The 18,277-nt window shown below is 47.1% G+C and overlaps 1 protein-coding gene across 6 annotated transcripts in view; it reads right to left on the bottom strand.

The window, feature by feature from the left end:
• Positions 1 to 11,207, bottom strand: part of ADD1 (adducin 1 (alpha)) — a 103,265-nt gene extending 92,058 nt beyond the window's left edge. For 4 of the 6 annotated variants that reach the window (XM_011970831.1, XM_011970835.1, XM_011970829.1 and 1 more), the window contains exon 1: positions 10,912 to 11,207. The gene's annotated coding sequence lies outside the window, so the exon portion shown is untranslated. Of the gene's footprint in view, positions 1 to 10,083; positions 10,787 to 10,911 lie in introns of those variants that run through there. The other 2 variants (XM_011970830.1, XM_011970834.1) reach the window with 2 other exon arrangements.
• Between the last annotated feature and the right edge of the window lie 7,070 nt (positions 11,208 to 18,277).

Consider the following 18,277-nt stretch of genomic DNA (forward strand, 5'->3'; position numbering starts at 1 on the left):
AAAAAAAAAAAAAAAAAAAAACTCCCAGTTGTTTAAAAAGGCAAGCATGGGGAGAAAAAAAAGAAACAGAACACAAAATCTAAGATGATAAAGAAAGTACAAATTTATCAGAATCATAATATAAATGTACTAAATTATGCCAGTTAAAAGACAGAAATTATAGGTAACTTATAAGAGACACTCTTTTAGTAAGCTGAATAACAGTCCCCAAATTAAAAGGTCCAAATAATGCCTAGAACCTGTAAATATTAATTATATCTGTAGTCTTTGCCATATAAAGTAAGTATTTTGGGATTGTGAGACTATCCTGGATTACCTGGGTGGGCCCTGAATGTAATCACAGTATCCTTATAAAATTGAGGTGGGGGACATTTAAGCACACAGAAGACAAGAAAGCAATCTAACCCGGGTCACAAAGATTGGAGTGATGCAGCCACAGCCAAGGAATGTGGCAGCCATGAGAAGCTGGAACAGGCGAGGAACAGATTCTCCCATATCACCTCCAAAGGAACAACGCACAGCCCTAGCAACACCTTGATTTTGGTCCAGTGATATTGTGTTCAAACTTCTGGCCTCCAGAACTATGAGAGAATAATTTCTGTCATTTTAAAGCACCACGTACGTGGTAACTTGTTACAGGAGTCATAAAAATACTAATATACCCATGAAACAGAACACAGTCTGAAAATAAATGGACAAAAATACAAACACCAGGCAAACACCAACCAAAACAAAGCTGGAGTAACTATATTAATATCAGACAATGAAGACCAAGAAAATAAAAGCATTTATTCAGAATGGAAAAGGCCACAAACCTAAGTACAATTCAACAGGAAGATGAAAAGTACAAGGTTATACACACCTAATAAAATACTGTCAACATATATGAACCAAAAATTGCTAGCACTCACAGAGAAATTGACAAATCTACCATAATGAGATTACCATAATAATCTACTACATTGCTCAAATCAGTAACAGTAAATAAGAAATACGAGCAATGCAAGTAACAAGTTAGATCATTAGAGATATATAGAACTTTGCACCTCCCTGCTTTCTCACACAAATTAAATACATGTTGTTTCTTGCTTGCTTGCTTGTTTTTTTAAGATGGAGTCTTCTGTAGCCCAGGCTGGAAAGCAGTGGCATGATCTTGGCTCACTGCAGCCTCCGCCTCCTGGGTTCAAGCAATGCTCCTGCCTCAGCCTCCCTAGTAGCTGGTATTATACGTGTGTGCCATCACGCCAGGCTAATATTTTTGTATTTTTAGTACAGATGGGGTTTCACCATGTTGGCCAAGCTGGTCTCGAACTCCTGATCTCAGGTGATCTACCCACCTCGGCCTCCCAAAGTGCTGGGATTACAGGCATGAGCCACTGTACCCAGCCCATATTCTTTAGAATACAAGGAGTGTTTATAAACATTCGTGTCATATCTGGCAATAAAGAAAATCACAACAAATTCCAGGGAATCAGCAGCACACAAGCCATTTCTCTGGGTGCAATGCAATTAAAACATAGTAACAGCCAGGTGCGGTGCCTCACGCCTGTAATCCCAGCACTCTGGGAGGCTGAGGTCAGGAGTTCGAGACCGCCCTGGCCAACGTGGTGAAACCCCGTCTCTACAAAAAATACAAAAACTAGCCAGGTGTGGTGGTGGGCACCTGTAATCCCAGCTACTTGGGAGGCTAAGGCAGGAGAATCGCTTGAACCTGGGAGGCGAAGGTTGCGGTGAGCCAAGATTGCACCACTGCACTCCAGTCTGGGCGACAAGAGCAAAACTCAGTCTCAAAGAAAAAAACACAACATAATAACAGAAGAGTTTCTTAAAACCATATATTTAGAAATTTAAAGGTACATTTAAAAATAATTTATGGGTCAAACAGGAAATCATAATGAAAATTTAAACATACATTATTTAGTAATAAAAATATTACAGTTGGAAACTATTGGCTTCACTAAAGAGATGCTTCTAGAGAGCCATATAGCCTTAAACACTTAAATTAGAAAAAGATGCCGGTGGCTCACACTTATAATCCCAGCACTTTGGGAGGCTAAGGTGGGCAGATCACCTGAGGTCAGGTGTTTGAGTCCAGCCTGGCCAACATCATGAAACCCTATCTCTATTAAAATTACAAAAATTAGCTGGGTGTGATGGGCTCCTATAATCCCAGGTACTGGGGAGGCTGAGGTGGGAGAATTGCTTGAAACCGGGAGACAGAGGTTTCCGGGAGTCAAGATCGTGCCACTGCACTCCAGCCTGGGCAACACAGTGAGAACCTGTCTCAAAAAAAAAAAAAAAAAAAAGTGACCAACTTCTAAAAAGTTACAAAAAGAAGAGAGTAAACCCCAATCTAGCAACCTGTACATTCATTATGCTTTAAACACTATATGTAATTTGTATTCTTAAAACAACTCTGATGGTTAGATTACAGCTATTTCCACAGCCACAAATGTCCTGGTTATCTGAGTTTAAAAGCACCTTCAGGCCTGCCTGGGCAACATAGCAAGGCCTCGTCTCTACATAAAAATTTTTTTTTAGTTAGCTGGGTGTGGTGGAGTGGGTCTGTAGGCCCAGCTGCTCAGGAAGCTGGGTGGGAGGACTGCTTGGGCCCACGAGATCAAGGCTGCAGTGAGAGCCAAGATCGCACCACTGTACTTCAGACTGGGTGACAGAGCAAGACTCTGTCTCCAAAAAAATAAAATAAAAACTTCCTGCTTTACAAAACAATCAAACACCTAGTACAGAAAACAGAAGACACTGAATGCTGCAGACACCCTAGGTCAGCGACATTGCTGGTGATTCTGTTGTCAAAGCATGTGTGCTTGAGTCCCTGGAGACGATGCTCAGAAAAAAGCTGAAATGGAGTATCTGCGAAACCCCATCTCTACAAAAATCAGCCGGGTGTGGTGTGTGCACCTGCAGTCCCAGGTACCCAGGAGGCTGGGGCACAAGAATCACTTGAACCCGGGAGGCAGAGGTGCAGTGAGTCAAGATCGCGCCACTGTACTCCAGCCTGGGCGAAAAGGTGAGACTCTCTCTCAAAAAAAATAAAATAAAATAAAATAAGAAGAAGAAAGAAAAGAACAAAAAATGAGTATCTGGATGGTGGAGGTCATCTATTTCCCCTAAAGACTGGTCAATCAACATCACATCCCTTCCTACTGAAGTAGACAGACACTCAAACGAAAAGGGAGTTCAATCTATGAGACTAAAGACCATTCCTAACCTTGCTTCCTGCCTGAAGCCCTATTCGACAATAACTTGATTAATGGTATCATCTGGCAACAAGGTTGGCCTCTTAAGAAAATCTTAGAAAGCATGGTTTAACCACAAAGTTCCTACTAAACTGCAAACATACTCAGCTGTATCAGACAAAAAAATACCTCTACATAGGCTTTATTTTGAGAGAGAGGGAAAGAGAGACAAAAAAAAAAAAAAAAAAGAGCTACAGTGCTCTCTATTGCATCTTCTGTGTCTTTCCCTCTTAAAGCCTGATCCTCCATCCTGTATGTTCTGGAAAAGAAGGAAAGAAAGCACACTGACAGAATCCTCACATATTGTAAGCACTGTAAGTTTGCTTACCACAGCCTCACACCTCCAGTTAGATATGACTGTTACTATTAATACTCTTATTTCTACAGATGAGAAAAATTAGTTCAGAGAATTTCACCATTTTGATCCAGAGCCACACATTTTGAGTGGCAACATTTTTAAAAATCATCCTGCTGTGGTAGTATGCACCAGTAGTCCTAGCTATTCCGGAGGCTGAGGTGGCGAAGATTACTCGAGCCCAGGAGTTCCAGGTTACGGTCAGCTATGATTATACCACTGTTCCCCAACCTGAACAACAGAGCAAGGCTCTGCTTCTAAATGAAGTTCAGCAGTTTTTAGTGTATTCAGAGTTGTGTAATCATCACAATCTAACTTTATAACATTTTCAACACCCAAAAAGAAACCCCATACACATTAGCAGTCATTCCTCATTCCCACTCCACTCTCCCCGGTTGGAGCCCCAGTCAACCCCCAATCTACTTTCTGCCTGCATAAGTTTGCCTACTGGGGGTCAGGTACAGTGGTTCACATTTGTAATTCCAGCACTTTGGGAGGCCGAGGCAGGTGGGTCACTTCAGGTCAGGAGTTCAAGACCAGCCTGGGTAATGTGGTGAAACCCCATCTCTACTAAAAATATAAAAATCAGTCGGGCATGGTGGCACACACCTGTTCCCAGCTACTCGAGAGGCTGAGGCAGGAGAATTGCTTGAATTAGGGAGGTGGAGGTTGCTGTGAGCCAAGACTGCACCACTGCACTCCAGCCTGGGCAACAGAATGAGATTCAGTCTCACAAAAAACAAAACAAAACAAAAAGATTTGCCTATTAGAGACATTTCACATAAGTAAAATCATAAAGCATGTGGTCTCTTGTGTCTGGCTTATTTCAGTTAGCATGTTTTCAGAGTTCATCCATGTTGTACCAAGTATGAGTGCTTTAATCCTTTTTATTGCCAAATACTATTCCATCATATGAACAGACCACATTTTGTTGATCCACTCATCAGCTGATGGACATCTGGGGTGTTTCACTTTTTGTCTATTAAACATAATGCTGCTCTAAACATTCACACACAAGCTTTTGTACGGACATATGTTTTCACTGGGCTTTGTATTCTCAAAGGAGGCTTGGGGCAGCTATGACTTTCGCACCCACTCGACTACCCTCAGCAAACCATAGTAAACCCATAGTGAAGAGCCAGTGCTCCTTTCATAACACCACTCTGCCTAATGTGTTAATGGCTCTGTCTCCTTGAAACAAATTTCAAGCAACAGTGTGCAGATAAGGGAAAACATTTGTTAGGTAACGAACTCCCTAAATCATTCTCAATAAGTTAATTCACAAAGCAAATTTAAATTAAGCCCTTCAGAGTAAGAGAAGGAGAGAAGTGTTTGGGATGGGGTATTCTAAAGGTCCCTCCCAAATGATGACTTTCTCCTCCCCATGCAAACAGCCGAAGCTGCCATTCCAGGCTGTAGAGGCACACGTGTAGTTACATCTACTGTGCCCCATTCCTGAGGGATGCCCTTTCCAGCAAAATCTGAGATGTACCTGTGGGCTCTGTCCCCTAACATCAGCCCCAGATGCCAGACTCCCCGGCCCCAGGGCCTAGACGCACAGCTCATTTGTTCTAACACAGATAACAATATTTTGGAGGCATATATTGCTCGGATCAATTGCATGAACCCTCTTTCCCAACCTCATGAAGCACTGTCTAGGGTTATAATATTGCTGGTAATAAAGTTCAGAAAAAAATAATAATTATATTAATAAGTCATTTGCTGACAGGTTAGTAGGCACCTTTTGGCATTTACTTCATTTAATCCTCACAATAACCATGTAAAATAGGTACTATTGTCACTTTAGTGTCCATACTTCATTATGTGGAGAAAATACGCAGTTGGTAGGAGTATAAACTGATATAATGTCTTAGGAGGATAATCTGGAAACATCTATGGAAAGTAAAAGTGCAATTACTCTTTGACACGGCAATCTCACTTCTGAGAATGTATCTATAGATATACTTCATAGGTGCCCAAAGATGGAAATGTAAGAATATTAATTGGGGCCAGGAGGGTAATTTGGAAATGTCTATGCAAATGAAAAGTGCAATTATCCTTCGACATAGCAATTTCACTTCAGAGAATGTATTTATAGATGTCCCTCATAAATGCTCAATATGGAGATGTAATATTAATTGGAGCACTGCTTATAACAGTAAAAACCTGAAGGCTGGGCGCGGTGGCTCAAGCCTGTAATCCCAGCACTTTGGGAGGCCAAGACAGGCAGATCATGAGGTCAGGAGATCGAGACCATCCTGGCTAACACGTTGAAACCTCGTCTCTACTAAAAAACACAAAAAACTAGCTGGGCGAGGTGGTGGGTGTCTGTAGTCCCAGCCACTGTAGTCCCAGCTACTCGGGAGGCTGAGGCAGGAGAATGGCTTGAACCCGGGAGGCGGAGCTTGCAGTGCGCTAAGATCCGGCCACTGCACTCCAGCCTGGGCAACAGAGCGAGACTCCATCTCAAAAAAAAAAAAAAAAACCCTGGAAAAAGGCCAAGTGCAGTGGCTCATGCCTGTTATCCTAGCATATTCAGAGGCTGAGGCAGGAGGATTACTTGAGGCCAGGAATTCAACATCAGCCTGAGCAACACAGCAAGACCGTATCTTAAAAAAAAAAAAAAACAGCCAAGCCTGTTGGCATGAACCTGTACAGTCCTAGCTACTTCTGAGTTAGAGGTGGGAGAATGGTTTAAGCCCAGGAGTTCAAGGCTGCAGCAAACTATGATCACATCACTATATTCCAGTCTGGGTGACAGAGCAAGAGTCTGTCTCAAACCAAAAAAAAAATTAATTAATTAAACATATACCCAACACACTTAAGCTAACAGTTACCAAAAACAGTTATAACAGTTACCAAAAACAGTTACACGCTAGTTATAACAACTGTTTAAAAAGGTACTTCTAGAAAAATTAAGCTCAAAAGGCAAACTGTATTAAATGTGCTTCCCTTCATTCCTTTAAACTCAAGGTTCCTCAACGTACAAAGGCCAGAATAAGCATTAACAATTAAACAACTCTGTTACAGTTTAATATTATGCTATGTTAAGATTCCTTTTTTTTTTTTCTTTTTTTTTTTTTGAGACAGTCTCGCTCTGTCGCCCAGGCTGGAGTGCAGTGGCCGGATCTCAGCTCACTGCAAGCTCCGCCTCCCGGGTTTTCGCCATTCTCCTGCCTCAGCCTCCCGAGTAGCTGGGACTACAGGCGCCCGCCACCTCACCCGGCTAGTTTTTTGTATTTTTTAGTAGAAATGGGGTTTCACCGTGTTAGCCAGGATGGTCTTGATCTCCTGACCTCGTGATCCGCCCGTCTCGGCCTCCCAAAGTGCTGGCATTACAGGCTTGAGCCACCGCGCCGGGCCAAGATTCCTTTTTTTTTGGGCCGGAGTCTCACTCTGTCCCAGGCTGGAGTGCAATGGCATGATCTCAACTCACTGCAACCTCCACCTCCTGGGTTCGAGTGATTCTCCCGCCTCAGCCTCTTGAGTAGCTGGGATTACAGGCACCCACCACCAGGCCTGGCTAATTTTCGTATTATTAGTAGAGACAGGGTTTCACCATGCTGGCCAGGCTGGTCTCGAACTCCTGATCTCAAGTGATCCACCTGCCATGGCCTCCCAAAGTGCTGGGAATACAGGAATGAGCCATGGCACCCAGTCTTGCCTCCCACTCTGTTCAAAGTCATCCCTCTGCTCACTGAGAAAGATGCGTATCTGGTTGCCTCCTTTGGAAAGGCTTATCAGAAACTCAAAAGAATGCAACCATTTGTCTCTCACCTACTGGTGACCTGGAAGCTCCCTCCCTGCTCAAGTTGTCCCCGCCTTTCTGGACTGAACCAATGTACTTCTTGCATATACTGACTGATGTCTCATGTCTCCTTAAAATGTATAAAACCAAGCTGTGCCCGACCACCTTGGGCACATGTCATCAGGACTTCTGCAGGCTGTGTCACAGGCACACATTCTCAACCTTGGCAAAATAAACTTTCTAAATTAACTGAGACCTCTCAAATTTTCGGGGTTCACATGTTCATCTTGTTCTGAGACTGAAATGTGTGGGTTCAAACAGTGAGCAAGTAGAACCAAAATGTTTGGCTTAGAAGAAAAGTAGATACAGGCATATAAAATTGAGAAGGCTGAGTAGAATCCTAGTCTTACTTTTTTATTTTTTTTTTGAGATGGAGTTTCACTCTTGTTGCCCATGCTGGAGTGCAATGGCACTGCAACCTCCGCCTCCTGGGTTCAAGCGATTCTCTTGCCTCAGCCTCCCTAGTAGTTGGGATTACAGACACGCACTACCATGCCCAGCTAATTTTTTGTATTTTTAGTAGAGATGGGGTTTCACCATGTTAGCCAGGATGGTCTTGATCTCCTGACCTCGTGATCTGCCCTCCACGGCCTCCCAAAGTGCTGGGATTACAGACCTGAGCCTCCGAGCTCAGTCCCTTTTTTTTTTTTTTTTTTTAAAGAGACAGAGTAGTGCAGTGAAGTGATCATGGTTCACTGCAGCCTCGACCTCCCAGGCTCACAGGTTCGTACCATCTTAGCCTCAGGAGCAGCTAAGATTACAGGCCCACCCTAGCATGCCCAGCTTCACTGGCTACTTTTGAAGGATGTTAGCGAACCAATTCATTATGTGAAACCTAGTAAATAATGCAGAAGAATTAAGAATTTATCCTCCCTTTTCTATAAAAGGTATACAGTACTTCGAGATAACCAAATAGTGGAGGCATGAAAAATTCTCTTTATAAAAATATTCTACTTAATAAAAGAAGTTAGAGAATTCAAATATCAACAATTTCAGTGCTTACTGAAATGACTGTAGGCACTGACAATCAAGGGCTGCAAACAAAGACTACTAATCATTTCTGCCTACTTACCTATGAAGTTTTCTTGACAAAAATAAAGCTGAATTTGATCACACCTTTAGACCTAACGACCAGTTTTCAGTAAATTCTGTACTGTTAAACTACACCACAGAGTAAAATCGAGATTGTGCATAACTCCACATGACAAACTACCAGGTTTCATCAACAAATAAATTACAGGAGAAAACTAAATATGGAGGGGGAAACTACCATAAAACTAGTCACACTGTATGGATAGCATGTGGATCCAGATTGAAATTGTTAAAAAAAAAAAAAAAAAAGAGACAATTCTGAAAATTTTAACACTGGCTGGATATTTGAAAGTATTAAGGAATTACTCATTTTCTGTGATAATGGTACTCATGTTTACCTTTTTTTTAAGTCTTTAAGATATACATATTGAACTATTTAACGGTTAAATGATATCTAGGACTGCGGGGATACGATGAAGCAAGATTGACTGTTGAAACTGGATGAGAAAAGGGGTTTATATTATTTTCTCTCTACATATGTGTATATGTGAAGAGGTAAACATGGAAGGAAAGAAAGGAAGGGCAGTCAACCTAACTCTTAAGTTTCAAGTAATAAATAAATACTTTATCTTTAAAAGCATTTCAGTATTTACTTTTCTTATTCAAGTCAAAGACTATAAGAAAGAACTAAAAACTAATAATCATGTAAAGAAACAGTTTTTATGGCAAAATCAGTAACACAAAACTGAACACCAAACAAAACCTTCTCAGTATATCAGATAACATCAAAAGAATTAAGGGGAAAAAATGATCAGCTTGTACGAAGCATATTTTAGAAGGAAAACTATCTCACAATTCGGGGACTGGCTAGAGTTTAGACTCACATCACTCAGTGAGTCTCCGAAACTTTAAAACCTAAAGACATCACAAGTAGTAAACTAACAAATCATACCAGCTTGTCCATACCATTGTAAACCACATCGAAACTCTGAAAAACAGTTTTGATGCCAAAATCATCCACTTCCTTAAAAGACAACTTTACTATTCTAGTTTTCCCCACTGTCAAAATCAAAGGGGTGTATTAAAATTTTAACGTAGGCCAGGCGCGGTGGCTCACGCCTGGAATCCCAGCACTTTGGGAGGCTGAGGCGGAGAGATCACAAGGTCAAGAGATCGAGACCATCCTGACCAACAGGGTGAAACCCCGTCTCTACTAAAAATACAAAAACTAGCTGGGAGTGGTGGCGCGCGCCTGTAGTCCCAGATACTCAGGAGGCTGAGACAGAAGAATCTCTTGAACCCGGGAGGCGGAGGTTGCAGCGAGCAGAGATAGCACCTCTGCACTCCAGCCTGGCAACAGAGCGAGACTCCGCCTCAAACAAACAAAGAAAAAGTTATCATCACTGGCCCTTGTCCATTCAAGACTCCAAAGTTTACAAATCAACTTTCATACAATTCATACCCTCTGCCTGAAATGCCCTTCTCTCTCTGGTGCCTGCTGAACTCCTACCCATCTACTCCAAGCTTGTTTTCAGTAGGTTCCTCTACTCATAGACACAGTCTACCTATCAGCATTCTATTTCCTATCCCCATTAATATCTCAATTTTTCACACAAAAAATCATAACTTACTAGTAATGCATACAGCTATCAGCTATGTTTTTGGTCTTTGGAGATATGATCACTGCTTTTTGGATTCTAGGCATAAATTATGCTCAAACCAACAACAGTTTCAGGCGAACCAAAATATGTTTTTCAAGGTGGGTATGCATAAAGTGAATGCAAATTACCTCCCAACTATCTTGAGCCATCACAAGAACAAAGATAAAAGTCACTGTAATAAGGAAAGGCCCTCTGACATCTCCCAAAAACGAAAATAAAAGATTAAGAAAAAAGAAAAGAGAAGGAGGGCAAAGGTGACCCACAGCACCATCGCTGATAAAGTTCCAGGATTATCTCCTGAGCTTCCGTCGGCAGATACGGCTTTTCCCTTTTGGCAGAAGCCGTCGTTTTTAAATACGAGAGCCGACAGGCAGTACCCAAACAGGCGTCCGTACACAAACCTTGGAGCCACCAGCGCTGCGGACCGCGGAACCGGTCTCCCAAGCAGGATGCTGACCAGCCTCCGGCCAGGGTCCTCCTCCTCCGCCCCGACCCCTGCAGCCCACCAGCCGGCTAGGAACGACCGGCCAGGGAGAAGCCTCGTCCCCGGGGTCCTATCACGCTAACAGATCGGCGGCGCCCTCGCTCCCAGACTCGGCCCGGGCCGACGGCCCCCGCGGGGACCCCTCCAAGACGCCCTCGGCGGCGAAGCGGCCTCCCCGCCCCCCGCGCTGCCAGGGCCGCTGCAGGCCTCGCGGTCCCCGCCCGCCGCAACCGCGGCCCAGTTCGCCGCGCCCCAGCCGCCTCCTCAGCCCGAACCGGGCCCCCGCCGCCCCCGCTCCCGCTCGCGAACCTCACCTCAGAAGCGAATCGTGGGCAGCACGCGGGATTCCGGGGTGCCACTGCGGCCACCGCCCGTCGGCTCCGACTCCGGCTCCGCCCCCGTCCCCTGGCCCACAGCCGCGGCCCGCCCGGCCTCTCCGCCCCTCAGCCCCTCCGCTCGCCCCCACCTCCCGAGCTGGGTGCGGCCTGCGGCGCTGCAACCCAACAACGCGCCGCCCCATAGGCCGAGCCGCGCGGCACTGCAGAGCAACGTGCCCTGCGATTGGCGGGGCCCATGAGGGGCGGGTCCCCTGCGGGCGGGGCGATTGGACCCGCCAGACCCGCCTCGGGGCGACCCCGCCTGGGCCTGCCGAGGCTGGGGACCAGCACGGAGTGCACTAGGCCAGCAGCTTTGGGCGCCACGTCATGGCTTCACGATGGCTCGGTCGGCTGCGGCGAGCCCCAGCCGCGTCCGCTGGACACGGTTTCATTGTGATTGACCTCGGCCGGACGGGCTGTCGGAGTCCAGGAACCCTGCCCCCCGCTGCCCACCCCGCGCACTCCCCCAGCAGACGGGCCCTGCCCCGCGTGGCCCCGCCTTGTGCGGCCCCCAGGCCGAGTTTTGGGGCCCGGGTGGGGTCGAGGCAGTAGGGCCTGTGGGCCCTGATAAGGCTCCACAGAGGACAACTGCCTGGCACCCGGGCCCGGCCTGTGGGTGCTGAGGGGACGAGCGAGCACCAGCACCTCCGCACAACCAGGGAGTGAGCCTGCAGGGCTTTGGCGGGACCAGCCTCAGACCAGCACCTTCCCACACACTGTCCCTCCTGCTGGCGCATCTGACACCCAAAAACACCAGCAAGACAAATGGGCACGGCTGCTTGTCCTCTTGACACCCATAGAAAGCTGAGGTCCAGAGCTGGGCAGTGGCAGAAGAGTGTGGAATCCAGACCTCCCTGCCGAGCAGGAGCCTCTGTGACATTGCCCCACAAGGGTCAGGGATACCGCCTGGATGGGAGTCAGCGACCCTTGTTCTAACCATTTCTTTTGGACGTTGGCTTTTCCAAGATGACTTTTCTGACAAGATCACAATTCTGTCTCATTCACTTCTGCTTCCCATCGTTAATCACTAGGGAAACACAAATCAAAACCATTGTGGGATACCACTTAACATTCATTAGGATGGCAGTTGAGGCTTCAGCCTAAAATCCCAGCACTTAGGGAGGCAGACAGGAGGATAGCCTGAGCCCAGGAGTTGGCAGACTTGACTATGTTACCTGGGGGTCCTTGCTCCCAGAGGTCCCAAGATGGTGGTGGACCACTTCCAAGATGGTGGTGTGTCCGGAATTGGTGGGTTCTTGGTCTCGCTGACTTCAAGAATGAAGCCACGGACCCTCGCAGTGAGTGTCACGGTTCTTAAAGATGGTGTGTCCGGTGTCTGTTCCTTCAGATGTTCAGATGTGTCCGCAGTTTCTTCCTTCTAGTGAGTTCGTAGTCTCACTGACTTCAGGAGTGAAGCTGCAGACCTTTGCGGTGAGTGTCACAGCTCTTAAAGGTGGCACATCTGGAGTTGTCCGTTCCTTCTGGTGGGTTCCTGGTCTCGCTGGCTTTAGGAGTGAAGCTGCAGACCTTCGCAGTATTACAGCTCATAAAGGTGGCACGGACACAAAGAGTGAGCAGCAGCAAGATTTATTGCAAAGGGCAAAAAAAGCTTCCACAACATGGAAGGGGACCTGAGGGGGGGTTGCCACTGCTGGCCCGGGCATCCTGCTTTTATTCCCTTATCTGACCCCACCCACATCCTGCTGATTGCTCCATTTTACAGAGAGCTGATCAGTCTATTTTACAGAGAGCTGATTGGTCCATTTTACAGAGAGCTGTTGGTCCGTTTTACAGAGAGTTGATTGGTCCATTTTGACAGAGTGCTGATTGGTGCGTTTACAATCCCTGAGCTAGACACGGAGTGCTGATTGGTGTGATTACAGTCCTTTAGCTAGACACAGAGTGCTAGACAGAAAGGCTCTCCAAGTCCCCACTAGGTTAGCTAGACACAGAGTACTGATTGGTGTATTTACAAACCTTGAGCTAGACACAGAGTACTGATTGATGTATTTACAAACTGTGAGCTAGACAGAGTGCTGATTGGTGTGTTTGCAATCCTTTAGCTAGACACAGAGAGCTAGATAGAAAAGTTCTCCAAGTACCCCCCCAGGTTAGCTAGTTACAGAGTACTGATTGGTGTATTTACAAACCTTGAGCTAGACACAGGGTGCTGATTGGTGTATTTACAATCCCTGAGCTAGACATAAAGGTTCTCCAAGTCCGCACTAGACTCAGGAGCCCAGCTGGCTTCACCTAGTGGATCCTGCACCTGGGCTGCAGGTGGAGCTGCCCACCAGTCCCGTGCCATGTGCCCGCACTTCTCAGCCCTTGGGAGGTTGATGGGACCAGGCCCGTGGCACAGGGGGCGGCACTCGTTGGGGAGGCTCCGGCCGCATAGGAGCCCACGGTGGGGATGGGGAGGCCTGGGCATGGCGGGCTGCAGGTCCCGAGCCCTGACCTGCGGGGAGGCAGCTGAGGCCCTGCAAGAATTCGAGCACAGTGCCAGTGGGCTGGCACTGCTGGGGGGTGTGGCACACCCTCTGCAGCTGCTGGCCTGGGTGCTAAACCCCTCACTGCCTGGGGCCGGCAGCACTGGCCAGTCGCTCCAAGTGCAGGGCCCACCGGGCCCACCGAGCCCTCGTCCACCCAGAACTCACGCTGGCCTACACCATGCACAACCCCAGTTCCTGGCTGCACCTCTCCCTCCACACCTCCCTGCAAGCAGAGGGAGCTGGCTCCGGCCTTGGCCAGCCCAGAGAGGGGCTCCCACAGTGCCATGGTGGGCTGAAGGGCTCCTCAAGTGCCACCAGAGTGGATGCCAAGGCCAAGGAGGTGCCGAGTGCAAGGGCTTTAGCATGTTGTCACCTCTCAGTGGCAAGCCTCATGTTCTCTGACCTGGGGTTCTTGGCCTCACAGATTCCAAGGAATGGAATCTTGGGCCATGTGGTGAGTGTTATCGCTCTATTAGAAGCCATGGGTCACAGAAGAGAACCGTGAACCCAGTGACTAGTGTTCAGCTCGATTAGGAAGAACCCAGGCACTTAGCCATGCAGGAACAATGGCAAACCTTTAGCCCGATTGGGAGTGGCAAGGGGTGCCTTGCTGGATCAGGAGCACAGTGGACACCCTGCTGGATCCAGAGGGATGGAAGTCAGCGGTGGGTCTGCGATGGCGGCAAACAGCAGTGGTGGACGGCGAGCGAAAGCTCAGCTCAAGCCATAACAAAACAGGGACCAGAAGAGTGCAGTTGCAAGATTTAATAGAGTGAAATAGAGTGAAGACAGACCTCCCATATAAGGGGAGGGGACCCAAAGAGGGTTGCCATTGCTGGCTCGAATGCCTGGGTTTATATCCTGATCCTTGTCCCTCCCGCTGTGCTCTCAGGCAATAGATGATTGGCTATTTACCTCCTGTTTTTGCCTAATTAGCATTTTAGTGAGCTGATTGGTAGGGTGTGGGCTAAGTTGCAAGCCCTGTGTTTAATGGTGGATGTGGTCACCTTCCCAGCTAGGCTTAGGGATTCTTAGTTGGCCTAGGAAATCCAGCTAGTCCTGTCTCTCAGTCCCCCTTCTCGACAGGAAAACTCAAGTGCTGTTGGGGAGGTTGGCCAACAACCGCTCTAACCGCTTCCTGCTGAATTGGGGTGTAGTAGGGATTGTGCAGTTGAGATTTCCTCTGGAGGGGTGCCTTCGATGTCATTAACATCGGAGCACGGGCTAGTAGGCTGGTCCAGGGGTCCGCGATAGATCTTAGTCATGGACTGCATCTGGGTCTCCATTTGAGGAACTATTTGTAGTTCTACAGCTTCAATTCCGGAAGAGACAAATTTAACAAGGAGGTTAAAGATACAGGGATTTAAATGTATGGCCTGCAGTGCAGGGGATTATTTCTTTGGTACACTTTACAGGCCCCCACTATCTGCTTGATACTTTTGAAAAGGCCTGGTCCAGTAAATGATTTGGCCATCTGAAGGGTGCTATCAATGCCTAAGTCAAAGTTTTGGTGAAGGGTTTTAAGTAATTTCCATTGGTTAGCTGCAGGCAAAGTATTTTTCCTTCTTCGATGGCTAGCCATCCTGAGGGGAGGAAACTATGTCCTCATGAGGTTCCCTATTCTATTTCTTTGTCTGAGTACTGGGGCTTGGGTTAGGGCCTTCTTTAGGGCCCAGAAAGCCGCTTCTGCTTCAGGTGTCCATGTTATTAAATGGGTATTGGCTTTCTAAGTTTCCTTAATTAGCGTATATAATGGTCTGGCTATTTCACCATACCTGGGAATCCATATTCAGCAGAAACCTGTTATGCCAAGGAACCTTAGTTGCTTTAGGGTTTTGGGATGAGGATAAGCCATATAGGCTGGATATGTTCCTCACTGAGGGCCATGGTGCCTTTGGATAATTTTAGCCCTAAGTATTTAACCTGCTGTGAGCAGAGCTGAGCCTTTGGTTTGGAAACCTTGTAGCCACAGGTAGTGAGGAAATTTAAGAGCGCCTAGGTGGCTTGATGGCACAAGGTTTCTGAACAGGTAGCTAAAAGTAAATCATCCACGTACCGAAGGACAAGAGTGTTCAGGTATGAGAACTGGCTCAAGTCTTGGGCTAATGCCTGGCCAAATAGATGGGGGCTATCCCTGAACCCTTGGAATAAAACAGTCCAGGTGAGTTGAGACACTGGGTATGAAGGATCTTCAAAGGCAAACAAGAATTGAGAGTCAGGATGTACAGGGGTGCAGAAAAAGGCATCCTTAAGGTCCAGGACTGTAAGCCACTCTGCTTCCTCTGGTATTTGGGAAAGCAGAGTATAAGGGTTAGGTACAGCTGGGTATAGAGGAACAGCCTCATTGATAATCCTGAGATCTTACACTAACCTCCACTGTCTGTTGGGTTTCTGTACTCCTAAAATTGGAGTATTGCAGGGGCTACTGCATGGTTTTACTAGGCCTTGGGCTTTTAGATCCTTAACAATCCTTTGGAGTCCTTGTTGGGCCTCGGGTCTGAGGGGGTACTGTCTTTGGTAGGGAAAGGAGGCGGAATCCTTTAGTTTAACTTGAGCAGGAAGGGCATTTTTTGCTCATCCATATTGTCCTTCTGTTGCCCAGACTTCAGGATTAATTCCTTCCTCAAGCAGGGGACAACAAACGGGTGTTCCTTCTCCTATGTTCAGGTGTATAATGGCCCCTGCTTTTGCCAGAATGTCTCTCCCTGACAAGGGAGTAGGGCTTTCAGGCATAATTAGAAAAGCGTGTGAAAAGAGTAAAGTTTCCCAGTCACAACTTAGTGGCTGGGAGAAGTATCTAGTGACTGGCTGTCCTAGCACCCCTCAGATAGTGACAGATCTGGAGGACAGTTGTCCGGGACAGGAGAGTAAGACTGAGAAGGCCACGCCAGTGTCCAGCAGATGGTTAACCTCCTGGTCCTCAATGGTCAAGCATACCCGGGGCTCTGTGAGGGTGATGGCATGGGCTGACGCTTGCCCCAGGCACCCTCAGTCCTGCTGCTGGATCATCTGGTTAGTGGCTTCTGACTCAGGGGACCTTCATCCCCTGGGGCAGTGGGCCTTCCAATGATTCCCTTGACATAAGGGGCATGGATGAGGGGGCGGCTTACTTCTACTTGGACAATCTTTTTTAAAGTGTCCTTGTAGATCGCACTAGAAGCAAGCCCTATTAGGCATTCGATTTGCCCAGCTTTTCCCTTTTCCAGAGCCTCCAAAGTCCGCTTGCCTGAGGGCCATGACTGAAGCGGTGGCCTTTTTTTAGTCTCGTTTGTCCTGTTCCGCCTGCTTCTCCTGATCTCTATTATAAAAAACCGAGGTTGCCAAGTTCAATAGGGTTTTTTCTAAGTTTTTCTCTGGGCCTAAGGCGGACTTTTGAAGTTTTTTCTAATGTCTGTAGCTGACTGGCCTTCAATAGAGTCAGGTGACAGGGAGCTGTGCTTCCTCAATGCCTCCCTTAGTCTCTCCAGAAAGGCAGTAGGATTTTCTTCCTTTCCCTGTGTTATAGTGGACATCACTGAATAATTCATAGGCTTCTTCCTAGTTTTCCTTAGTCCTCCTAGCACGCAGGTTACACATGTCTGCGGCACCAATCTCCATGTTCTGATTCTGTGTCCCAGTGAGGGTCTACACTGGGAACTGCCTGCTGGCCTGTGGCGAATCGTTCTCTTTCCTCTGTTGTCATCCTATCATTGACCTGACTGAGATACCAGAGATCACCAAACTCTCAGGCTGCAGTTATGGTAGCACTTCTCTCATTTGGGGTTAGTGTCTGATCTAGCAGTAACTATATCTCTCCATGTCAGATCAAAGGATTGTCCTAACCCTTGTAAGACATCAATATAGCCATCAGGGTTATCTGAGAATTTAGCTAGGTCTACTTTAATTTGCTTTAAGTCTGAGAGAGAAAAAGCTACATGCACTCTGGCTGAGGCGAATTCTCCTCCTCCCACTGCTTGGAGAGGGCATCATCGGGGAATACTGGCACTCTTTGGTTCATTGTCTACCCCTTTGTCTATCTCCTTTTGGACCGTTTGGGTTGAAGGGGGGTCCTTATTAGTTGGGGAAGGAGTCTGGGGGATTCTGAGGTAGGGAGGTAGACTCTGAGGGCTTCCTGTAGGGCATAAATCACACTTTTTACATAATTGCGAGTTGTCTCTTAATGAAAAGAAAGTTTGCACATGTGGCACTTCACTCCATCTGCCTTCTTTTCTACAGAAGAGGTCGAGCTGTGAGATGGTGTTAGAATTCATACCTCCCTCAGGAGGCCAGGTTTCTCCCCCTTGGAGAGGGTATCGTGGCCAGGCGGTACTGCAGAAGAATATGTCGTTTCTTCCTTAGCATCTGAAGGTCAAATGGATCCTAATCCTCCAGAATACATCTGAGGGGCGTTTTTGCCTTGCGGGGGAAGCGTTTCCCATCTGAAAATAGAACATAGGGACACCAGCACCCCTAGTCATTTTCCGATGAGCATTAGTCCTAGAGTGTCCTCTAAGAGCCTAATGCTTATTCCTTTCCAGGGTGCGTAACCACCCATGGAGCTCTGCTTATCGGATTAGTGACACTCACCGATGTAGCAGTCCTGCACCTGTTTTCCCGCCTCCTTTGACCACAAAGAAAGGGATCTGGGCTGCTGGATTCTAGTGGTCCTTTACCAGCGTGCCCAGTGTTGCCTGTGCGCTCAGGGGTGAGTCCTAGAGCTGGCCTGGGCTCCTGAGAATTTCTTTTTTTGAGACGGAGTCTTGCTCTGTCGCCCAGGCTGGAGTGCAGTGGCGCAATCTCGGCTCACTGCAAGCTCCGCCTCCCGGGTTCAT

This window comes from Mandrillus leucophaeus, unplaced genomic scaffold, assembly GCF_000951045.1.
Source record: "Mandrillus leucophaeus isolate KB7577 unplaced genomic scaffold, Mleu.le_1.0 Scaffold98, whole genome shotgun sequence".
Lineage (NCBI taxonomy): Eukaryota > Metazoa > Chordata > Mammalia > Primates > Cercopithecidae > Mandrillus > Mandrillus leucophaeus.